Below are 22,298 nucleotides of genomic sequence, written 5' to 3'. Positions count from 1 at the left end.
TTCAAGTAAAAATCTAATAAGTGATATTTAGAAAAGCAAGACCACAAATTTTAAATCAAGTGCCTGTGCCAGGAATCCACATATATTTTTTTGAAAGTACCTAAACTCAAATGATGTCAGTTTTGGATCTGATAATTGCAAATTCAATTATTATGTCACTATATTAAAGATGTTTCCTTATTAGCAAAAGTTTGAAAACAAACTTGGGTGAATCAATAGTGCTTCTCAAGAAATTCCTAGCAAATATATTGGGCAACACGTTTTGGTAGTCTGTAGCTGATACAAATTTCATCCTTAGTTCTAACTGAAAGCACCCTGCACAAAGTTTATTCCTTGTACCGAAGTTCTGAATTGCATAGGCCATCTTCTATTCTGTTTTGGAGATACATGTCTAAATGTTTGTACTGTGATAATAACAGCATGGGTGTTAATGAAAAATGTGTTGTTTTACAAGTATATGTTAGATAATTTTATGAAATAATATTAAGTTCTCATTAATGTTATGGTCATATATAACTGTTCAAGTAAATTCAAAGTTTTCTTTTTGTTTTATTTGTATTACTGTTTATAACAATTGTTAAAGTTTCTATAATTTACATTAATTTCTTAGAAACTATAAAGATGTTTTTAAATGAAGTTTTAAGTGATAGATACTTCTTGTATGCTAAATTTTCATGTACAGTTCTAGCACTGACACTCATACTGTATGATCTATGCAGAGCCTTTTCATCACAAAGCATGATGTAAGCTAAACAAATTAATAAGTGGTCAGCATTACTGATGTTTAGAATAAAGGCATTGAAGTATTTGTCATAGGAATACCTAATGAACAGTCAGTTCTTAAATCAATTTATGGTAAATTTGGAACAGATAACTTACACTTCAATAAATCTTCCCTGCTGCAAACACAAAGGAATGATAAATACATAAATGCATATACATATGTACACACATATACTTGATTTTTTAAGAGCTAAAATTCATGTGTAGCAGCACAATAAGGTGAACATAGCCATACCCCCCAGAAAGACATGCCAAGTCAAAAGTTGGGCTGATGCTGCAGGGTTTCTGACCTAATCTAAATTTGGAGAGAGGTTGCCTAGATTTTGGAACCCGTGGGGTTACAGGAACAAAGAGTGCAAAGTAAAGGCAGGCACACTGCCTAAAACAAGACCTTGATAGAGTTCTCCATTTATTCAATAATTCATTCAACAAATATTCAAAGCCTCTAATATGTCCCTGGCCTTATTCCTCAGAAATCCCTGCTTGTGTGGAACGTGCATCACAGTGAAGAGGAGCTCATGGGCTAGGAGAATCAGGGTGAGAGGGAAAGTGGGAAGAGAACCTCCTAAAGAGAAACTGAAGCATTTTGTTAGGTGATCTGTCATATCACAGCAGAGGGGGAGCCCTGAAATATCATTATAAGACTTGAATTTCAAATAAGGATACCAGGGATGCAAAACAGCTCAAAACATTATAAAAGAAGAAATAAAGGGTGAAGACATCAAAAAAATAACTCAACAAGAATAAACAACTCCTACCTAAATGATACTGCAAACCTACATTCCAAAATACTTAATTTTTACCTTTAAGACAGACAATACAAACAAACAAAAAAGACAAACCTCAACAGTTAGTACATGAATTTACCCTGGATAAAGTTGATTTTATAAAAGCCTAACAAAGATTTAAAATAAACTAAAAAAATTCTTAAATGAACAGATACAGACTTAATTTATCTTGAAAATTAAAAATGAAAGTGTAAAATAAAAGCAGGCAGAAAATAGATAAGAATACTTCTTGTAAAAGTGAATCAATGAGAATTTTGAGAATAAAATATGTACTCATCAAAATGAAAAGCTCAATAGATGAAATAAATACTAGAGTTAGCTTAGTTTAAAGGAGAATCGATCCATTTGCCACACAGACAAGTGGATTAATATACAAAGAAGCCATTAAGCGATACAGAGGATAGTTTTAGGGTTTATAACCTGTGTTGTTTATTATGATAGCTACTAATCATAAGTGACTAGTGAACATTTGAAATGTAGCTAGTCTGAATTGAGATGTGTGATAACTGTAAAATATATACCATATTTCAAGGACTTCATTCAAAAAAGCCATTTCAATAATTTTTATGTCAATTACATGTTTAAAGTAATATTGTGTATATATTGGGTTAAAAATATTACTAAAAGTAATATTACCTGTTTCTTTGTACTTTTTCATGTGACTACACAAGAAAACATAAAATTACATGTGGCTAGAATTACATTTCTAGTGGACAGTGTTGGTCTATATAATATTTACTCTTATGCAAAAGTTCTAGCAAATAGTGTCAGAGGAATTGGAGAAGAGATAGTTGAGCTATTAGTAAATTTTTTTCTACAATTGAAAAATACGTTTTTTGTACAATTGATGGGATTAGGTATATGCAGCATCCAAATGTTACATAATTTTTAGGAAAAATAAGTAAAGCTATACTTAGGAGCTTTATAGTAAAACTGAAGAACCTCAGGTATAAAGAGAACAATTTTAAAACTTCTAGTCTGCACCAATAGGTGACCTATGAAATACCAACACTTGAACTGATAGCAGATTCCTCTGGAGATCACAGAAAATGGAGTAATGTATTTAAATTGGTGAGGAAAAATATATATCTAAAACTATTGTACCAAACCATTATTTAAGAAAGAGGAAAAATAAGAAAAAATATATTTCAAATAAACATATCACCATCTGTAGATCATCACTAAGAGACTTACTAAAGGATGTACATCAGCAAGGACAGTGGACTAGAGGAAGGCATGGCATATGAGAAATAGCAGTAAGCCTAGGAAGTGATCACATAGGAGTAACTTTAATAAACTCTTTTTTATTAACTTTTTTTTTTCTTTTTTTGGAGATGGAGTCTTGCTCTGTCACCAGGCTTGAGTGCAGTGGTGCAATCTTGGCTCACTGCAACCTCCACCTCCCAGGTTCAAGTGATTCTCCTGCCTCAGCCTCCTGAGTAGCTGGGACTACAGGTTCACAACACCATGACCAGCTAATTTTTGTATTTTTAGTGGAGGTGAGGTTTCACCATGTTGGCCAAGATGGTCTTGATCTCTTGCTCTTATGATCCGCCAGCCTCGGCCTCCCAAAGTGCTGGGATTACAGGCAGGAGCCACCATACCTGGCCACACTTTTATTTTAAAATATCTAAAGTTTGGTAAAAGTAATAAAATATGGTAATGCAGGTGTTCAGTGTATATACTAACGTCAGAAGTATAGAAATACTGAATCATTTAATTATGTTAAATTTATTTATAATCAAAATTATAAAATTAAGAGAAATCCCCAAATTAAAAAAAAAAAAAAAGTAACATACAGCTTTCACTGTAGAAGGGGAGAAAAAAAGGACTCTAGAAAAATTTATTAATGCAGCAGGACCATGAAATGAGGAGGGGGTGGAAAGGAGAGAGGAAATGGATAAGCATGAAACATGAAATAAGGGGAAAAAGTGCAAATAGATCGGTAGTCTCACTGTTTGTAAATGGAATAAGTAATCTGATTAAAAGTCAGAAATTATCAGACAAAAAGAAACCTAAACGAAAGACATATGTAAAAGACTTAGGTAATGCAAAACAAACAGAAAATAAAGGAATAGAAAATAATGTGTATATTTAGAAGAGTGCTTATCATATATTAGATACTCAATGTTACTTCAGTTTCTTCCAGATGATAGATATCTGTTTTCATATTAAAATTATTAGGTTTTGTTATGTTTCACCTCAAGTGTTGAAACAGACAAAATGAAGAGAAATGTCTTAAGAAATAGCAATGTTCTCTTCCGTACAAGGTCAACATTTACAAAGCACAGGGGCAAAGGCGATAAATCACATCTATGCAGCATCACTGAAATATAGCTCTTTTCTCCTTGCCTAGAGCTCAGTTTAAATACACATCACCCTCTTCACATCTGCCAAGCAGCATGCAATCTTCCACTGGGAGTGCAAAATAAGAAAACGTAACACCACCTGCTCTGTGGAGATTGCAGTTTAGGGGAGAAGTTGATGACCTGGTAGATGGACCTACATGGAGATTTGTGTTAGTCTTTAGGAAATCCTTGGACTTCCCAAAATGATGCATTGAAATGTGGCTAGATGCATTTTTTGGTGTGATGGGTATAACTTTCATTAATTTCTGGAAGTGGTTGATGTTTCCTGAAATTTAGGACCAGCACTTCAGGATGGGTTAGTTAATGTAGGCCCATGGAACTTAGAGTAGGACACCCATAGGCAGACTTTCACACATTTTGATTTTTTTTCTACTTGTAATTTAATTTAGAAAATTTACATTTCTTATTTTACAGAAATTATCCAAAAATATTCTTTTTACTCTTTTTGGAGATAAAGTTGTCTTCACAGAATCCAACTTGTAAGGTTTAATGTTCCTGACTACCAGTTTTCAAATGAATTTTTATGGCCCATCCTCAATTACAATTGCAAATTAGTGAGGATGGTAGGGTGATATTAAGAAAAGAACAAAACCTTCAGACAATCTTCAGAATTCATTTTAGTTAATATTTCTTGCACTTTTTCATTTTTTAAAGGTACTTAATAGATTTCAAATTCAAATTTGGGTTTCACTTTCATCTCCTGTCCTTTTCTCCCTTATAGGGAGGAGTTAGTGACCCAAAGCAAAAGACCTTGGACCTTGAAAATGACCCAAGGAGTTTAAACATGAGGTGATTTCCTATTCTCTGGCACCCTGATTGCTTTTATCAACTTGCTTTCCCACCTTATGATAAATGCAGACATAAATGTGAATAAGTAATAGAAAATACTTTGGGGTGCTTTGGTAATGTTCTGTATCTTGATGTGGGTGTTGCTTACACAGATGTATTTAGTCTGTGAAAATTATCAAGCTGTATACTTACGGTCAGTATACTCCCTTAGGTAGATTTTGTCAGTAAAATGTTTTAAAACAAATGCTCACTTTTATTTTTAAAACCCAAATCCATCTAGGTGTTACCTGTCATATCTTTTGACCACCCATCTGAGATGGATGTTCCATTCTTGGCAGGTTTCTTCCTGCCTTTTAAACTTGCTCCTTCTTTCCCCATTCTACCTTGCCCTGAATGTCTAGACTGCCCCCTGTGGTATCCTGTGCATGGAACATAGCTGACTGTAATAACACTTTCAAGGCATCAGAAATAACAGGAGATAATTAAGCCACATGCAGAAAATGCCTAGAAGATAGACAACAGCCTAGACCCCTGGCTCACTCTCCCACCGCAGGAGTTTCTTTGACGGTGTTCCCTCTTCTCTACCTGGGATTTCGGGCCCCAATTCTTCTTTCAGGCTTGGGAAAGCAATTTTCTCCCTTATCTCTTGGATTCAAATCTTTCCCAAATTTGGCATTATCTATGTAGACAACAACTTTTGCCACAATGGAGACACTCTTATATGAGACAGAGGTACAGAAATTGAAGTGTACCTATTCATTGCTTTTCCTCTGGTTTAATAAATGGAAATACAGACTCCAGTGCAAATTCAGAGGCTGAATGCTTTAGGAACTTCCTGGATGGGAAAGTGGAAGAGAGGGAGGGATGGAAAACATTTGGGAATTAGAGACAAGGAGGAGGGAAGAAAGCCAGCGTGTCAGGACTGCTTATGAGAAAGGGGAAGATGGTGCACCTGCTATTATGAGGTATGGTGCTTTGGGGAAAGAGATGGATAATGGTGATCATTAGGCAATTTCCCCTATATTTTATATACTAAATTCTTCTTTCCCACCTCTTAAGAACATTTGTAGTTAAAACTACCAAACCTTTAGAGAAAAAAAAAAGTGATTCTTTTTGTTCCCTCATGATACATAAAGACAAGGGAAGATGGCTCTGGTTTTTGTTGTTGTTGTTTGTTTGTTTGTTTGTTTTTTGAGACAGAGTCTCACTCTGTTGGCCACTCTGGAGTGCAATGGCGCAATCTCGACTCACGGCACCATCCACCCCCCTGGGTTCAATCAATTCTCCTTCCTTAGCCTCCTGAGTAGCTGGGATTACAGATGTGTACCACCATGCCTGGCTAATTTTTGTAATGTTAGTAGGTCTCAAACTCCTGGCCTCAAATGATCTGCCCACCTCAGCCTCTCAAGGTGCTGGGATTATAGCCGTGAGTCACCATGCCTGCCCAATGGCCCAATTTTAACAGATTAAATACATTAATAGATAAGAATGTATTATACAGTTTTCTAAAATTTGTCTATTTAGAACATAACTTTACTGTATTGCTGTATAACTAATGATCAGTTACAGGGTTTGTACTACCTGCCCCTTCTCACTACTAAAATAAATACAAAGGATAGGAACTCATCCTTTTTTATGGCTTCATAGTATTCCATGGTATATATGTGCCACATTTTCTTAATCCAATCTGTCATTGATGGACATTTGGGTTGATTCCAAGTCTTTGCTATTGTGAATAGTGCTGCAGTAAACATATGTGTGCATGTGTCTTTGTAGCAGCATGATTCATAATCCTTTAGGTATATACCCAGCATTCAGTGTTCCCCAATATTGCTAGCCACATGTAAAAGTTCTACAGCTCGAGTTTTCAAACTAGTTTATTCTTAATTCCAAACTCTAAAATTTTGTGGAACAGTTATCCAATAAAACTCAAGGACAAAACACCTGGACTTCTTTACTTCAGAATTTGTAGTAGTAATATTGTAGTAATATTTATTATAGTAATATACATAATTACACTTTATATAGCACTCTGGTGTACACTCTAGTAAGTACTTTGCATTTTCATTATTTAATTATCAGAGCAAACTTATAAAGTAGTTACTACTATTATAACTTTTATCCTCATTTCACCAAAGAAACAGATACACAGAAAGCTTAAGTGACTTGCTCAAGGTCATGCAGATGGTAAGTGTTAGAACCCAGACTGAAATCCAGACAGTTTGGCTGCTGTAGTAGTATCTCTGTTTTAATCACTATTTTTACTGTCTCCAATAAAGACGACTTTGTCAAACTCATTCCCAGTGTACTAGTGGTAGAGGGTCAAAGGGGAGGCAGTATTGAGTAGCACTTGTGGTGAGGGAAGGGCCATGTGTATAGTAGGCAGTAAAAGGGTTGTCTTTTTTCAAAATGCTGTATCTTTCCTTTTCCAAGTACGTTTTAGAATTAGCTTGTCAAATTTTATTTAAAAATACTATTGAGATTTTGATTGTGTTTTCCTTGAATATGTAGATAATTTGAGGAGCATACTGAAATCTTGAGTGTGCTGAAACTGCTCATAGGATAATGAAATATCTTTTCATTTTATTGTCTTCCTTAGATTAGTAAATTTTTATATATCTTCATCTAAGTTGTGCATATTTCTGTTATTTATACTTTTGTGTTGCTACTATCAATGGACTTCTTTTATAAATATTATTTTTGTATATAGAAGAGTGAATGAGTTGTCTGTATTTATTTGAAAAATGGACCCCTTGCTGAAATATCTTACTATCTCTAGTAGATTTTGTTTCCTAAATGTGTGTTGTTGTTTTACTGCTTAATACTAGTTACAAATAATGATTATTTCATTTTTTTTAATTCAAGCATTTATACATTAATTACCAATCTTATAATGTACTAAACATTACTGGTGATAATTAGTGTCCTATTGGGAACACCCAAATTATTTCACTTCCAAGTTAATTCTTGAATTTCATTAGAAGTTCTTTACCTTGTTAAGGAGGTATCCATTTATTCCTTTCCCCACCAAGTTATAATTTTTAGCACAATTATGGAATTTTATCAAATGCCATTTTAGGAACTTTCATGTTATCTTTTAATCCTTCTCCTGCTAAAACACTTAATTAGGATATCCTAATATTGGACCATGAGCTCATTCCAGAATAAATTGAACTCATGTTGTGGATAGTATATATTTGTTAAAGGCAAAGCCTGACAAATTTGGGTATTTCAGCTTTACCAAGTATTAGTTATGTGACTTTTAGCAATTTTCCTCACTTTTCTGAGCCTCATGAATGTTACATGTAAATATGAATAGTATTAATTTCCTTTCGTCGGTTAGTAGGGGGATAATTTATATTCATCACTTAGTACTTTGCATGCTTATTTTAAGTACATAATAAAGTTTGCTATTATCCTCATTATTAAGAAACAGATGTTCTGCAGAATTTTTGTGTTACCTTAGCTTTAATGATTTTTATTTAAAAATTATCTTTAAGAATGAAACAACGTGTAGTACTACTTCCATTGAAAATAATAAATTTAGTTGTCTTTAGCTAAATTCCCCATTAACCTTTCCTTTTCTTCTCCCGGATTTGTATTCTTAAGCACTTACCTCAATGTGTCAGCGTTACACAGCTAGTAGTGTTAGCAGAAGTTGTGTTTATAAGTGTGTATATATGGAATCTTAGTACCCAGCACTTCCTTCTTTCCCCCTTTCTGCTCCATTCCCAGTCTCATCTACTCACTTACTATCATGAACTTTATGGGGCCTTATTAACATCAGAGATAATGGAAAATGTTTTCTCAATGATGGGCATATCCCTATATACCAGCAACAGGGAGTCTGTGGGCGGGGCCAGAAAGGGATGGATCTTGGAAAGAGCTTGATCCATTGAAACTTGTGGCCCTGAGTGTGGGAATGATTGATATTAACTCAAAATGTTTGTACAAAATCTCCTTGGTAGTCACCAAGAGGCCATGCAGGTAGACCAAGTCCTTCCTTCCCCTAATAAGTCTAGCAACCAAGAGGATTCTTCTACAGAGGTCTTTTACACGTTTCCTGTCCGTGGGGTTGAGATTGCCTACTTTCTATCATTTTCAGGAGTATGGTTACCCACAGTCCTACAGATCCCAAAGAGACAAAACAGAACAATAAAAATCCATTTAAGGTGCCATAGCAATGAGAAAGAGAACAGAACAAATATAACACCTAGCCAGGGCTGTTAGCAGATTACAACCCGATTAAAAATGATAAAAAGTACTCAAGTAAAAAATACCCAGAACTTTAAAACATGATTTCTGATCTGAGTAATTCAGAAGAAGAGTTTAAAACAAAAACATTACTGGATGCTTGAACAAATGAAAGGTAGAAACATATAGAGGAATAGCATGTGGGAAAATATTTATATGAAACTTGGAGAATATATGTGTGCATATTTTATGTAAAAATGATATTCAGTGAGAGATAATAGAACAGATGGGAGAGATACAAATATTAAATAATAAAGTAAAAGATCCCTGAACTGAAGAAATCACTGATTGGGCAGATTAAAAGGGCTGGGTTGGGGAGTAAAGATTGGGATAGACTGGTAAAATTCTTGATGTCCGGGGGGAAACCTTATAAAATTCTGCCCAATCCAAGTTACCTAAAAAAGTCAGACTCATTGTGCTTCTCCTTTACAGCACTGGGAGATAGAGGACAGTGAAATAGTATCTGGAGTTCGGAAGGAAAAATATTACAATATAATATTACTATATACAGCCAAGATATCCTTCCCCTATGCAGACAAAAATATGTATTTGAGGGTATAAAGGAGTTAAAATACATCATCCATGTCCCTCTGTAAAGAAAATATTTATGGAAAGACTATAAATGCCAAACAACAGATACTACATGTTAGGAAAAGATGAAGAAGAGAGTAAAATAATGGTGAGTAATTGTATATATGATATGAATAAAGATATATTGCCTAGAAATATATAAAAGTGCATGAAACTCTAAAAACACAAAGAAGATATCATTAATCAGAGTTCAGTGACAGCTGAGACCTAAATGGGTTAAACCCCGCCCAAAAAACTATAATTTGGTAAAGGCAGGAAGTTTTCTAAAGAACTCATTTTATTGAAATTTAGAAAGGAATGGAAGTAGGAAAAAGAAGAGATTAATAATAGTGGTAAAAATCATTTGTATAGGTAGGAGAAATAATTATCTTAAAAATTAATACTGAGACACTCAAGGGAGTGTAACTATTAAAAGAATGAAGATTCAAAGAATAGAAAAGCACAATAAATCTGTCTATTAGGCAGGGAAAAGAATGAAATGCACAGTAACTTGTTAACACCAGCAATCATAAGAAAAAGGAAAAAAGTAGGAAATGGCATTTGAAATAAGTAATAAAGCGAGTTGAAAGGAATAAAATATATCAGTCATTACATTAAATATATATAGACTGGGCCGGGTGCGGTGGCTCATGCTTGTAATCCCAGCACTTTGGGAGGCTGAGGTGGGCGGATCACGAGGTCAGGAGATCTAGACCATCCTGGCTAACACAGTGAAACCCTGTCTCAACTAAAAATACAAAAAATTAGCCGGACGTGATGGCAGGCGCCTGTAGTCCCAGCTACTCAGGAGGCTGAAGCAGGAGAATCGCTTGAATCCCGGAGGCGGAGGTTGCAGCGAGCCAAGTTCACGCCATTGCACTCCAGCCTGGGCAACAAGAGCGAAACTCTGTCTCAAAAATAAATAAATAAATATATATATTTTTAAAGTACATATATAAATAGACTGAATCCCCCCCCCCTTAACTTGTAGGGACTTGTAGAAAGAGTTTTTAAAAAGGTTATACAAAATAATTTTACATAGAATACACTGAAAATGATAACTAAATGTTGATAGTAGTAAAGTGTAATAAAAGAGATACCAGAAAATGACCAAAAAAAAAAAAAAAAAAGAGCGAGGTCGTGTTACTATCAGTAATGTAAAATTTAGAATTAAAAAATTTGAACGGGATGAAATGTGATATTAAATAATGACAGTACAATTTGCGAAACAATTGTAAAAATTAGGAGCTTGCATGCACCAAATCGTATAGCAGGATTTATTAATTATGTTTTTCCACAAATTTGTTTTTCCTGCTTTCATTTCAAAAAAATGTTTAATGTTGTTATAATCCATTTTTCTTCCAATGACAATCATAATCTAAGCAATTAAAAAGTATGTTTAAAATGTATAAAATTTAAATATGCTGTCATAGAAATATAAATTAATGAAATATTAAATGGTGAAAATTTATAAAATCAAAAAATTACTTGGATTTAAAAGCATTTAAATTATACTTTAAAAGTATAAAATGTATTTAAATTGTATGTTAAAACTGAGAACCAAATAATATTCCTCAAAGAAAGTAGACATCTTAAAAATCAAGTTTTTAAGTTGTAATTTTAGTCTATTAAATATTGTAATCGAATTCTGGTATTTAATGTATATCTAGTTGCCAAGATAAATAATCAATAAACACTTTAATTCCTGTTACTTCTATACAAACATAATTATCTATGTATAAATTAAAAATAGTGTGAATTTTTAATTCATAGGGTAGGAGGTGAACAGAAGGGTTTTCCCTAAGACCTTATTGGTGCACATGATAAGAGAAGGTTGAGGATGTATAGAGCACCACATTCCACATGAAGCACCTATGTACTCCTTTAAAAAAAAAAAAAAGTGTATGTATTTTGTGAAACTCAGGATCTTCCAAAGCACAGTGTCCAAGGCAGGGGTCACTCTTGTCTTGAGTCAAAGAGAGTTCTGATGACAAATTATCTCAAAATAATAAATAGGAAGATGTTTTATGATAAAAACCTATGGGACATAGCAACAGATACACTTAAAGGAAAATGTAGAGCTAAAATGCCATTATTTAAAAAAAATTTTCAGAAGTTGAAATAGATTCAAGGTCAACCCCTTTGGGCCCAAATTGAAGAAAGTTGTGTGCAATATCAGCTTGTGCTTATTGTGGTCTTTTGACCTCCCAGCGTTTTTTTGAATTAGAGAATTTTGCCAATATTTTTGTAGTATGTCATCTGATTATTTCCTGGGAGCACATCTTTTCACAGGAGGAGATTGTGAGTCAGTGTTCAGGGATTCACAAACTAGAGCCCATAAACTATAGGGAAATCTGTGAACCCTGCTATTGCTAGCCATTGTATGCATTTTAATGAGAAATCTTTTGATTCCAACATTTGAACAACAGCATTTCTAGCATTTTCCCCAAAGTTTCCCAGTACTGAATGTTCTTTCTTTAAAAAAAAAAAAGGTTATATTAATTGTGTCCCACATTTTATAATTATATAAAAACTATTTCAATATTGCATATAATTTAATACTTAATATATTAAATAGCTAATATTTAGCTTATTTATTAACTAAATAATTACATATTATTTATTACATATTCTATAGATGTTATTTCTTGCGACTTTTTAAAACATCACTATCTATTCAGAGGAGTTCTTGAATTAACTAATACTTCAAATGTTCCAGTTAATATTTGACAAATATTTGTGAAGGTCTGTACACATGAGGAAGACTTGGTTAAAAAGTAGTTATGGCATTTTTCCCCCATGTTGCTTCTAAAATCTATCTCCTATTGTCTTTTAAGGTATTTATATTGGGCAGCTTTATGATAATTACAAATTTGGCTTTTGTTTTATGCTAATTTTTGATATATTTTATGAAATGGAACAATTTATAAATCCTGCACTGCAAATATTTTAGGTAACCTCTTTGGTCATTAATAAGAAAAATAGTCACGGCTTTAAAAAGCAAAGTACACTACTTTCTCAAAAAATGCATGCTAGAGAACTTAACCTATGGATATTTCTTATATGACTAAAGCTACCAAATTTCCATTTTCCTATTTCCAATGAAATTTACCTTTATATTCATTACGACTTCAGTTTGCTAATCACTGTCTTTATTCACAGTACATCTTTTTTATACACAGTACTTAATTACTTGTACAATATTCATTCCAGTATACTGTAGGTTCTTTCTTTAAAAATTTGGGATTTCCGGGGTCTTTTTCTTCTAGTCTTGTATTCCTGGTGCTCAATCTTGGGTAATTCTTTTCTGCTTAATATCTGTTTCTCTGCTTGCTGCTTCCAAAACATTGCTGAAAAATGCAGGCAGTGGGCCAATTTCTTTGACCACCAATTCACTAAGCGCTAATTCATCTTGGCTCCTCTCTCAATCAGAAATATTTGTACTCAAATTTAATTTATCTCCCAGTTTATTCCCCACATCTCTAGCTCCATAATTTTCCATTTACTTCAAGCTTCTGACGTCACTTTCTTCACACTGGAGACAAACTTGTCTGGTCCTTTATTGATCGATCAAGGTTATCTGATGTTAGCTGTCTTCATGGTTTTCCTTTCCACATCAAATTTTCCCTGCATCTTCATTTTCTCAATCTTGTCTTCTATATTGATAAATAATTTTATTTCATCCTACTTAAAGCTTTCTTTCCACTTGGACACTCAAAATTCAATCTTTATCTGCTTCCATTTGCCCCAGCTACATCAATTATTCTCCACCCCTAGCATTTCAATATTGTAATTTCCTCTGAATCTTGCCTTGCATTAAAAAAATACTAACAGCCAAAACAAATTGAGCACTCTCCATATACTGGCACTCTAATTCACATTTTTTTTTTCTTTTTGAAACCGCATCTTACTCTGTCGCCAAGGCTGGAGTGCAGTAGCGTGATCTCAGCTCATTGCAACCTCTGCCTCCTGGGCTCACGTGATCCTCCCATTTCAGCCTCCCAGTAACTGGATTATAGGTAAACGCCACCATGACTGGCTAATTTTTGTATTTTCAGTAGAGACAGGGTTTCACTGGCCAGGCTGGTCTCAAACTCCTGGCCTCAAGCAATCTGCCTGCCTCGGCCTCCCAAAGTACTGAGATTACACGAGTGAGCCACCATGCCCAGCCTGATTCACATTATTTAATAGCTGAAAAGTGATGCAAATTTATTAATGTTCATGCGGGAAAATTACAGACTGATGACTTGTAGTGTAATTACTGTTATTACCCAGTATGGAACCGAAGCTTATCTACCCTTATTCCTAAGGAAGGAGGGGATGGGGAATGTAGAAAATTCTTTTGAGGGTCAGTAAATTATTAGGGAGAATAAATGTACCATGGAAGTGGAGGCAGACATTATAGGAAGGTGAGGAGTGGAGATGCACAGCATCAAAGGTTGTTTTATTATGTAGATAAAGTCCAAAGAACTCAAACAAATTTACAAGAAAAAAACAAACAACCCCATCAAAAAGTGGGCAAAGGATATGAACAGACATTTCTCAAAAGAAGACATTCGTACAGCCAACAGACACATGAAAAAATGCTCATCATCACTAGCCATCAGAGAAATGCAAATCAAAACCACAATGAGATACCATCTCACACCAGTTAGAATGGCGATCATTAAAAAGTCAGGAAACAACAGGTGCTGGAGAGGATGTGGAGAAATAGGAACACTTTTACACGGTGGGATTTTAAACTAGTTCAACCATTATGGAAAACAGTATGGCGATTCCTCAACGATCTAGAACTGATGTACCATATGACCCAGCCATCCCATTACTGGGGATATACCCAAAGGATTATAAATCATGCTGCTATAAAAACACATGCACACATATGTTTATTGCGGCACTATTCACAATAGCAAAGACTTGGAATCAACCCAAATGTCCATCAGTGACAGACTGGATTAAGAAAATGTGGCACATATGCACCATGGAATACTATGCAGCCATAAAAAAGGATGAGTTTGTGTCCTTTGTAGGGACATGGATGCAGCTGGAAACCATCATTCTTAGCAAACTATCACAAGAACAGAAAACCAAACACCGCATGTTCTCACTCATAGGTGGGAACTGAACAATGAGATCACTTGGACTCGGGAAGGGGAACATCACACACCGGGGCCTATCATGGGGAGGGGGGAGGGGGGAGGGATTGCATTGGGATTTATACCTGATGTAAATGACGAGTTGATGGGTGCTGACGAGTTGATGGGTGCAGCACAGCAACATGGCACAAGTATACATATGTAACAAACCTGCACGTTATGCACATGTACCCTAGAACTTAAAGTATAATTTAAAAAAAAAAAAGTCCGACAGGTAATATCTTGGAGCTGCACTCAGAAGAATAGGTGGGAAGTCTATCTAGAAATGGTGATGACTCCCAGTCTCTCTTATTTTCCAGTGGTGGTTGCTCTTTCTTGGTTACTTGATGAAATCCTTAGGGAATGAGTTTAAGACAATTGCTTTTCTTTCTTTCTTTTTTTTTTTTTTTTTTTTTTTTTTTTTTTTTTTTTTTTTTTTTTGGTCTTTTTTTTTGAGATGGAGTTTCACTCTTGTTGCCCAGACTGGACTGTAATAGCATGATCTTGGCTCACTGCAACCTCTGCCTTCCAGGTTCAAGTGATTCTCCTGCCCCAGCCTCCTGAGTAGCTAGAATTACAGGTGCACGCCACCACACTTGCCTAATTTTGTATTTTTAGTAGAGAAGGGGTTTCTCCATGTTAGTCAGGCTGGTCTCGAACTCCTGACCTCAGGTATTCTGCCCGCCTCAGCCTCCCAAAGTGCTGGGATTGCCGGCGTGAGCCACCGCTCCCAGTCGACAATTGCATTTCTTTTGGAAAGAAGCTTTCTTGTTCAGCTAAGGAAGTTCGAAAGTGAGCCCCTTCCTGCCCTTGGTGTGGAGGGTGGGAGAAAAGACAAGGTTAGAGAGACCTTGATTTTGAGGCAGTTTCTAAGACTTCTTAGCATGTCAAAATGCCAGTCTTTGGGGTATCACTTTCTGAACCCCAACATTCCCTTGTCTAAAACTTCCTTAGAAGTTTCAAACACTAAAAGTTGAGTTGGTGCCTGTGTAGACAAAACATTATTTAATTGATTATTAATGTAACTGTATGGTAAATACTATTATTAATCCCATTAATAGATGATCAAGCTGAGTTTTAGGGAATCTGAATAAATTGCTCAAAATCATATAAGTGTCAAAAATGGGACTCAAACACATGCCAAACTTCAAAGTTGACTTCAGATCAAATGCATTTAAGCTTATATAGTTCCTGTATTGTCACATTTTTTCCTTTTACTATCAGAGTTTTGGGGGAAAATTTTACCTTTTTTGTCTCAACTGTTTTATTCTTTGTTTATTGCCTAATCAGATTAATGCAACCAATGAATTAAAATATTCCTCTCTGTGGTCATTAAAGACCTACTTTATTCTTAATTTCCTGCTGCACAGATAAACCCAATTCACTGAGACAACGTTATTGTGGTAAAGTGTTTAACACCAGGCCAGCCAAGATTTAGGACAGGAGTTTATTAATACTCAAATCAGCCTCCTTGAGAACTCAGAAGCTGGGTTTTTTAATGGAAAATTTGGTTGGCAGGCGGTAGGGAATGTGTGCTGCAGATTGCTTTGGGATGAAATCACAGGAGTGTGGAAAACCATCCTCCTGCACTGAGTCCACTTCTGGGTGAGGGGGCCACAGGATCAATTGAGTTACGAGTCACAGATGCAGTTGGAGTCAGTGAGCTTCCAGAATGTGAAGCCTGCAAAACATCTCAGAAGACCAATCTTAGGTTTGACAATACTAATATTATCGGAGCCATTGGGAAGTCACACATCTTGTGACCTCTGGCTACATGACTCCAGCAGTAAGGGATTATAGGAACTATGCCTACTTTTTAGCAGAATTCAGCCTCCTCCTATAATCCTAATCTTGTGATCTTTCATAATTCTTACAAAGCCTGATTCAATCTCTGAACAAGGAGGGATCAGTTTTCGGGAGGGGCTATTATTATCCTTGCTTTAAAGTTAAACTGTAAACTAAATTCCTCCCATGGTTAGCTTGGCTTTTGCCTGGGAATGACTAAGAACAGCCAGCCTGTGAGGCTAGAAGCAAGATGGAATCAGCCATGCTAGACTTCTGTCGTATTCATAATCTTTGCGGACAGAGGTGGTTTCACATTTAATATCCTGTTTTAGCTCAAATATCTGTTGTGTTTAACACTATTGTCAGTGAGAGAACTCCTTCCATTTTGAATTTCTGTTTTCCCCAACCACGCCACTCCTCTCACTCATCTTTCCCTAGCAGTTTTCTTCATCTCTTCGCAGATAGTGTGCTCCTCAAGTTTCTGTCTTTGTGTAACGTAAAGTGTGTAATATATTCTCTGCATATCTCATCCTCTTCCAAGGTTGAAAATACCATCTGAAGGTCAGTGTCTGTCTATTTTAGACATTAACCTTGATGTATTTCTTAATAACCAACTTCTCCATGGTCATCTCTGCCTGAAGGTCCAAAGGGCAGTTAACATATCTATAAAACAAGTCATTTTTTCCCCAAACTTGCATTCACCCAGTCTGACTTGTCTTCGTTAATGACATTCCCATCCACTCCACTAACATGCTGTGTCTTCTGCTTTCCCAAATCCTATTTATTCTTTTGCAGAAGTTCTGCTTCATTTTTTCCCCTTTCCTTTGTCTCTGGCTGTACCCTTGATTTTATATTCTCTATTTGTGAATATTACCTATCACAATAACCTGCGTTTCTTGCCTCAAGTCATTCCTGATTCAATTCAGCCTTCACCATGAGTGTTGTACATAAACATGGGTGCTTTCTTCAAGACCTACATGTGATGGGCCCATATTTTCTTAACTCTTACTCCACATCCATTCACTTTCCCCTTGATCATAGTACTACACATTTCCATTTGCTGCACAATCCCTCCACCGTCTGTTTGGTTTATTTGGGGCTGACCCTGTCCTGACCTCCAGGAAAGCACATAGTCCAGGCCTAGTCAGTTAATATGGCCAGGATGTTTGGTATAAAGATAAAATGCAATGAAAGTCACTCTGCTCTAGGTCTACTCAAACTTCAACTAAAGCATGCATTCTCAATAGGAATGATACACTCCTAAGAAAGTAGAAATTTGTACCGGGTGCAGTGGCTCATATTTCTACTTTCTTAGGAGTATATCATCCCCATTGAGAATGCATGCTCTAGTTCTTGAAGGGTAAAGAAAATCTTAAATATGACAATGATTTGTGGGCTGCCAGAGTGCGACCCTGCTCCTCAACCCTACGTGAAACAGTCTTATTCCTTAATATCCTGGGTAGAAGAAAATTAGGGGAAAATGTGTTAACCCAAATGCTCATCAGTCAATGAATAGACAAATAAACTGTGGTATAAATATATATATACGATGGAATACTAAGCCATAAAAAGGAATGAATTAATGGCATTCACTGCAGTCTGGTTGGGATTGGAGACTATTCTAAATGAGGTAACTCAGGAATAGAAAACCAAACATCACATGTTCTCACTCATAAGTGGGAGCTAAGCTATGAGGATGCAAAGGTGTAAGAATGATACAATAGACTTTGGGGACTCAGCAGGGAAAGGGTAAGAAGGGGATGAGAGATAAAATACTACAAATTGGATTCAGTGTATACTGCTTGGGTGATGGGTGCATCAACACCTCACAAATCACCACTGAAGAACTTACTCATGTAACCAACTGCCACCTGTTCTCCAAAAACCTATGGAAGTAAAAAAATTTAAAAAATTAAAAATTGAAAGTTAAAAAAATTAAAATCTTTTTAGTGGAATTATAATGAAAAAATCTTGAGAAACACTGAGCTAGAGTAACTCAGAGTGAGAAGCACTCTTCTGGAATCTACAACAAATGCAGATAAGAACTTCTGCAGAACTTTCATACTCAAAGCAATACAATATCTGAGAAGAGAGCCAAGATGAACAAGCAAACCAAGAAACCAAGAAGTGAATAGAAGAGGCTAGGCCCTGAGGATATCTTTTCCACATTTGAATCCAGCTATTCTAAGATGAGAATTAATGCTGGAGTATTTAGTTATGAAGGATAACAAGTTCCCACTTTTGTTTATGCCATCTTGGGTTTGGTTTATAAGAAATTTTTAAAATCACTTTCTGTAGTAACAGCCGTTGAGGATATTCTGACTCTGCCCTGTCTTTATAGATGGTTTCCTGCTACTCATCATCTCTTTTACCTTTGTGTTATTATGAATTACACACTTATATCACTTTGCCTTAGCTTAAGTTATTTTTTCCCTTGACCATATAATTCTTGAGTTGTCTGTTTTGTAATATCTTTTTTAAAAACACCTTAAATATGACATCTACACCATATTCTTCAATGAATTTCTCCCACTCCAGAATAAATAGAAAATTTATTCATAAGTTAATTTTCTACTGTCCATGTTGTACTTTTTTAAAAAAAATGTTATATCTACTTCTTAGTCGGACTATGGGGTTTCAGAGTATTTTGAACACAGTTTTGTTTAATTTTGTATCTTCATGCTCTAATGGTGTGATTTCAAAATAGGACGTGCTTGTGAAAGTTGACTTAATTGCACTTTTACTCACAGATTACCATGTATATCTATTTTTTTCCTCAATGTTTCTGAAGAGAAGAGGGAAGATGATTATCAGAACGGTATCGGCACAAGCCAAACCAGTATCGTAATGCAAAGGGAAGAGGCTCGAATTCCATACATGATGAATTAGTAGAGTCCCTATGAACTTAGGCAATTTTGCTCCATTGAGTTATTAGAAAGTGAGTAGGTAGTGTGAAGACTTCCAGCACAGCAGTCCAAAGTGGTGGTCAATTCTGAGGAAATAATAGTTGTAGGATTCTAATGCCTCCAAGTCATGTCTTGTTGCATAATGCATAAATTGAGGCTACTTTGTGTCAGACTGAACATTCTTCATCAGAATAAAGGCAAGTATGCCACTTGACAAAATTGCAGATGTAATAGCAATGCTCCTAGAAATTCTGATTTCATGACTTGACAGAGTTCATAATGGTAAAAATTGGCTCAATTTATTGTAGCATCATCTGCCTTTCTGAAGCTTTTAAAAATACTAGATTTGTGTCATATTATGACACAGCAAAGCATGAATATTATCTTCTTTTTCTCCACTCCTCTACATCATAGCTTTAATCAGAATTAATATTTCAAGCTTACACATACAAGCTAAATGTAAAATTCTGTCTAGTTTACAGCTTTATGTTTAGAAATTTTTTTTCCTTAATTTTTTTTCACCAGTCTTTGTCTTTGCCTGGATTTGGCTTAAAACAAAATTTAGCTGAATGAATAAATAGGTAAATATATGTGATAATATTTAAAAAAAAACAAAGTGAAACTTGCTGTACTAGGAATGAAAACACTATGAAACCACATTTATTAAAGTAGTAGAATATTGGAAATATTAACCCATAAAGCAACCTAATCAGAAGTTTTTGTAAGCATTCCATGTCAAGGAGAGAAAAAGAATCACACTCACATAAAATCAAATTACCTTTTTGTGTTTCACTGTATATCATTTAAGTAAATTTGAATTAACGTGTTTAATATAAAGATAAAAGTATTAGCATTCATGTAATAATTTCTGTCTGGATATAGTAAAGACTTTAAGCATAAATACTATTTATTCTTTTGCAGAAGTTCTTCCTTTTTCTCCTTTCTTTGTCTCTGGTCATACCCCTGAGTTCATCTTCTCTATTTGTGAATATTACTTATTGCAATAACCCGGGTTGCTTGCTTCTAATCATTCGTTATTCAATTCAACCTTTGTAGTATCATATGATTCCATTCATCATATGATACTACAAAGGAAAAGACTGATAAATTTGACAGAAAATTTAACAACTCTTATAACATCAAAAACGTCATAAACAAAACACTGAAACAAATGTATTTAAATAGTAGAAATAAAATCCTTAATATAAAATTGTACTTACAAATCAGTCAAAAAAGTTAATTAAAATGAGTGGATAAAATTATATGTTAATAGAAAAATGGGAAGTAAAATTATAAAGTTGTTGAACCTTATCAATCGTAAGAGTTCTACAAATGAAAACAGCGTATATAATTTTCACTTGTAAATTTTGAGGACATTAAAGGAAATATTCCTAGTGATAATACAAGAAAGAGAAATGATAAAAGTTTAAATTTACTTCTCTTTCTAAGAAAGCAATTTAAGGGTAAATATAAAAATATTTAAAGATGTCATTTTATTTGACTTACTAATTCTAATTCTAGGAATTTACCTTAAGCAACTAACCAGCAATGAAACCATGGGATTAACTGCAGTAATATTTAAAACAGTGAAAACCTGGATATAGCATAAACGTTCTAAAATTGACAGTGAGTTGGATATATTATAGTAGATCTACAAATAAGCATTAAATTATATTCTCAGATTTTAGTTATGTAATAATGATGAGAGTTATCATGTAAAACTTACATGTTATGTGCTACGCCCTTTTATGTAACAGCTCATGTCTTTCTCATAGCCATCAAGAAAGGTAATTGTTTTATTTTACCCATAGTAAAATGAAGTTCAAAGAAGTTAAATCCCTTGCTTTTGTTCATGATATTAATTGTGACGCCTGAATACAAATTCAGGAAATGGTCTCTGGAATCTCCTTTTGACCTTTATACTATAATGTCACTAAATTGGTCAATGATCACAATCCAATATTGTAAAGCACTTAATACACTGTAAGATCCAGACTAGCAGACATATTTATTGGAGGTCTTATTTCTGCTTGGATCAATCGTCATCCCAATGTAAATAACTCTAATCTCTCAAGTGAGGTACTGTTTGGTCCATTGAGCAGGACATCAAGCCTCCATGGCTTTATTGGGAATTAGCAGGTTTTCTACTATGTATTATATTTTGGCTCTTATCATGTCTCTTTATAATAGCACACAAAATTCCATCCTGCTGGCCATTGTTACCTTTTTATCTTGGATATCAAGGGAAGGTGATCTGAATGTGAAAATACTTAATTTTGAAAGGCTGTACTGTTGTAGATCGGCCATTTACAAGGAAGAGAGAGAGATACTACTCTTTTCAAAGAGTGGTGACCCTTGAGATTTACCAAAAACAGGACATAATTCAAAAGTGAGTTTGGTCAGCTTAATTGTCAACTGTCACCATTGACCTTTTTATGATTTTAAAATTTAAAAAAGCTAGCTAAATGCATTTTAGTTTTGTTCTAGACCTGGCCATGATTTATCTTGGACCCTGTCTTTTACATTGAAACTTTTCTTATATATTTAAACAGTATAGAATATAATTTTGACCTTATATTAATACTGTCTATATAGTCGAGACAAAAATAGTTTGATATCATTACTTTCACCATTAGAAGTGAGAAACTGGGACGAGGTCATGCCCTCTTAAATCCAAGAAGCGTTTTATTTATACTTGCTTCTCCTCTTTCTTAGAATCCTTTATTATAGGAAAGATTGCCACATGAATAATTAAAGTTTTAAATGTACAGGGCAGAGATAAGTAAATAATTACAAGTAAAAACTCATTTTTATTTAAAGCAAAAGCAGCTACAGAGGAGAATTGAAGATGGTGCTACCTTTCTTAGAAGGGTCAAATATCTTCCTCCTTTTCACATTTAGTGCACTTTTTCAAAATGG

At 34.7% G+C, this 22,298-nt stretch overlaps 1 protein-coding gene across 1 annotated transcript in view; it reads left to right on the top strand.

Moving 5' to 3' along the window:
• Window positions 1-22,298, top strand: part of ZNF385D (zinc finger protein 385D) — a 986,291-nt gene that overhangs the window by 40,516 nt on the left and 923,477 nt on the right. The window lies entirely within an intron of this gene.

The sequence above is a fragment of the Theropithecus gelada genome, chromosome 2, assembly GCF_003255815.1.
Source record: "Theropithecus gelada isolate Dixy chromosome 2, Tgel_1.0, whole genome shotgun sequence".
NCBI classification, from domain to species: domain Eukaryota; kingdom Metazoa; phylum Chordata; class Mammalia; order Primates; family Cercopithecidae; genus Theropithecus; species Theropithecus gelada.
Note: the sequence above shows the minus strand (reverse complement) of the source record. Positions and strands in the feature narration are given on the sequence as shown.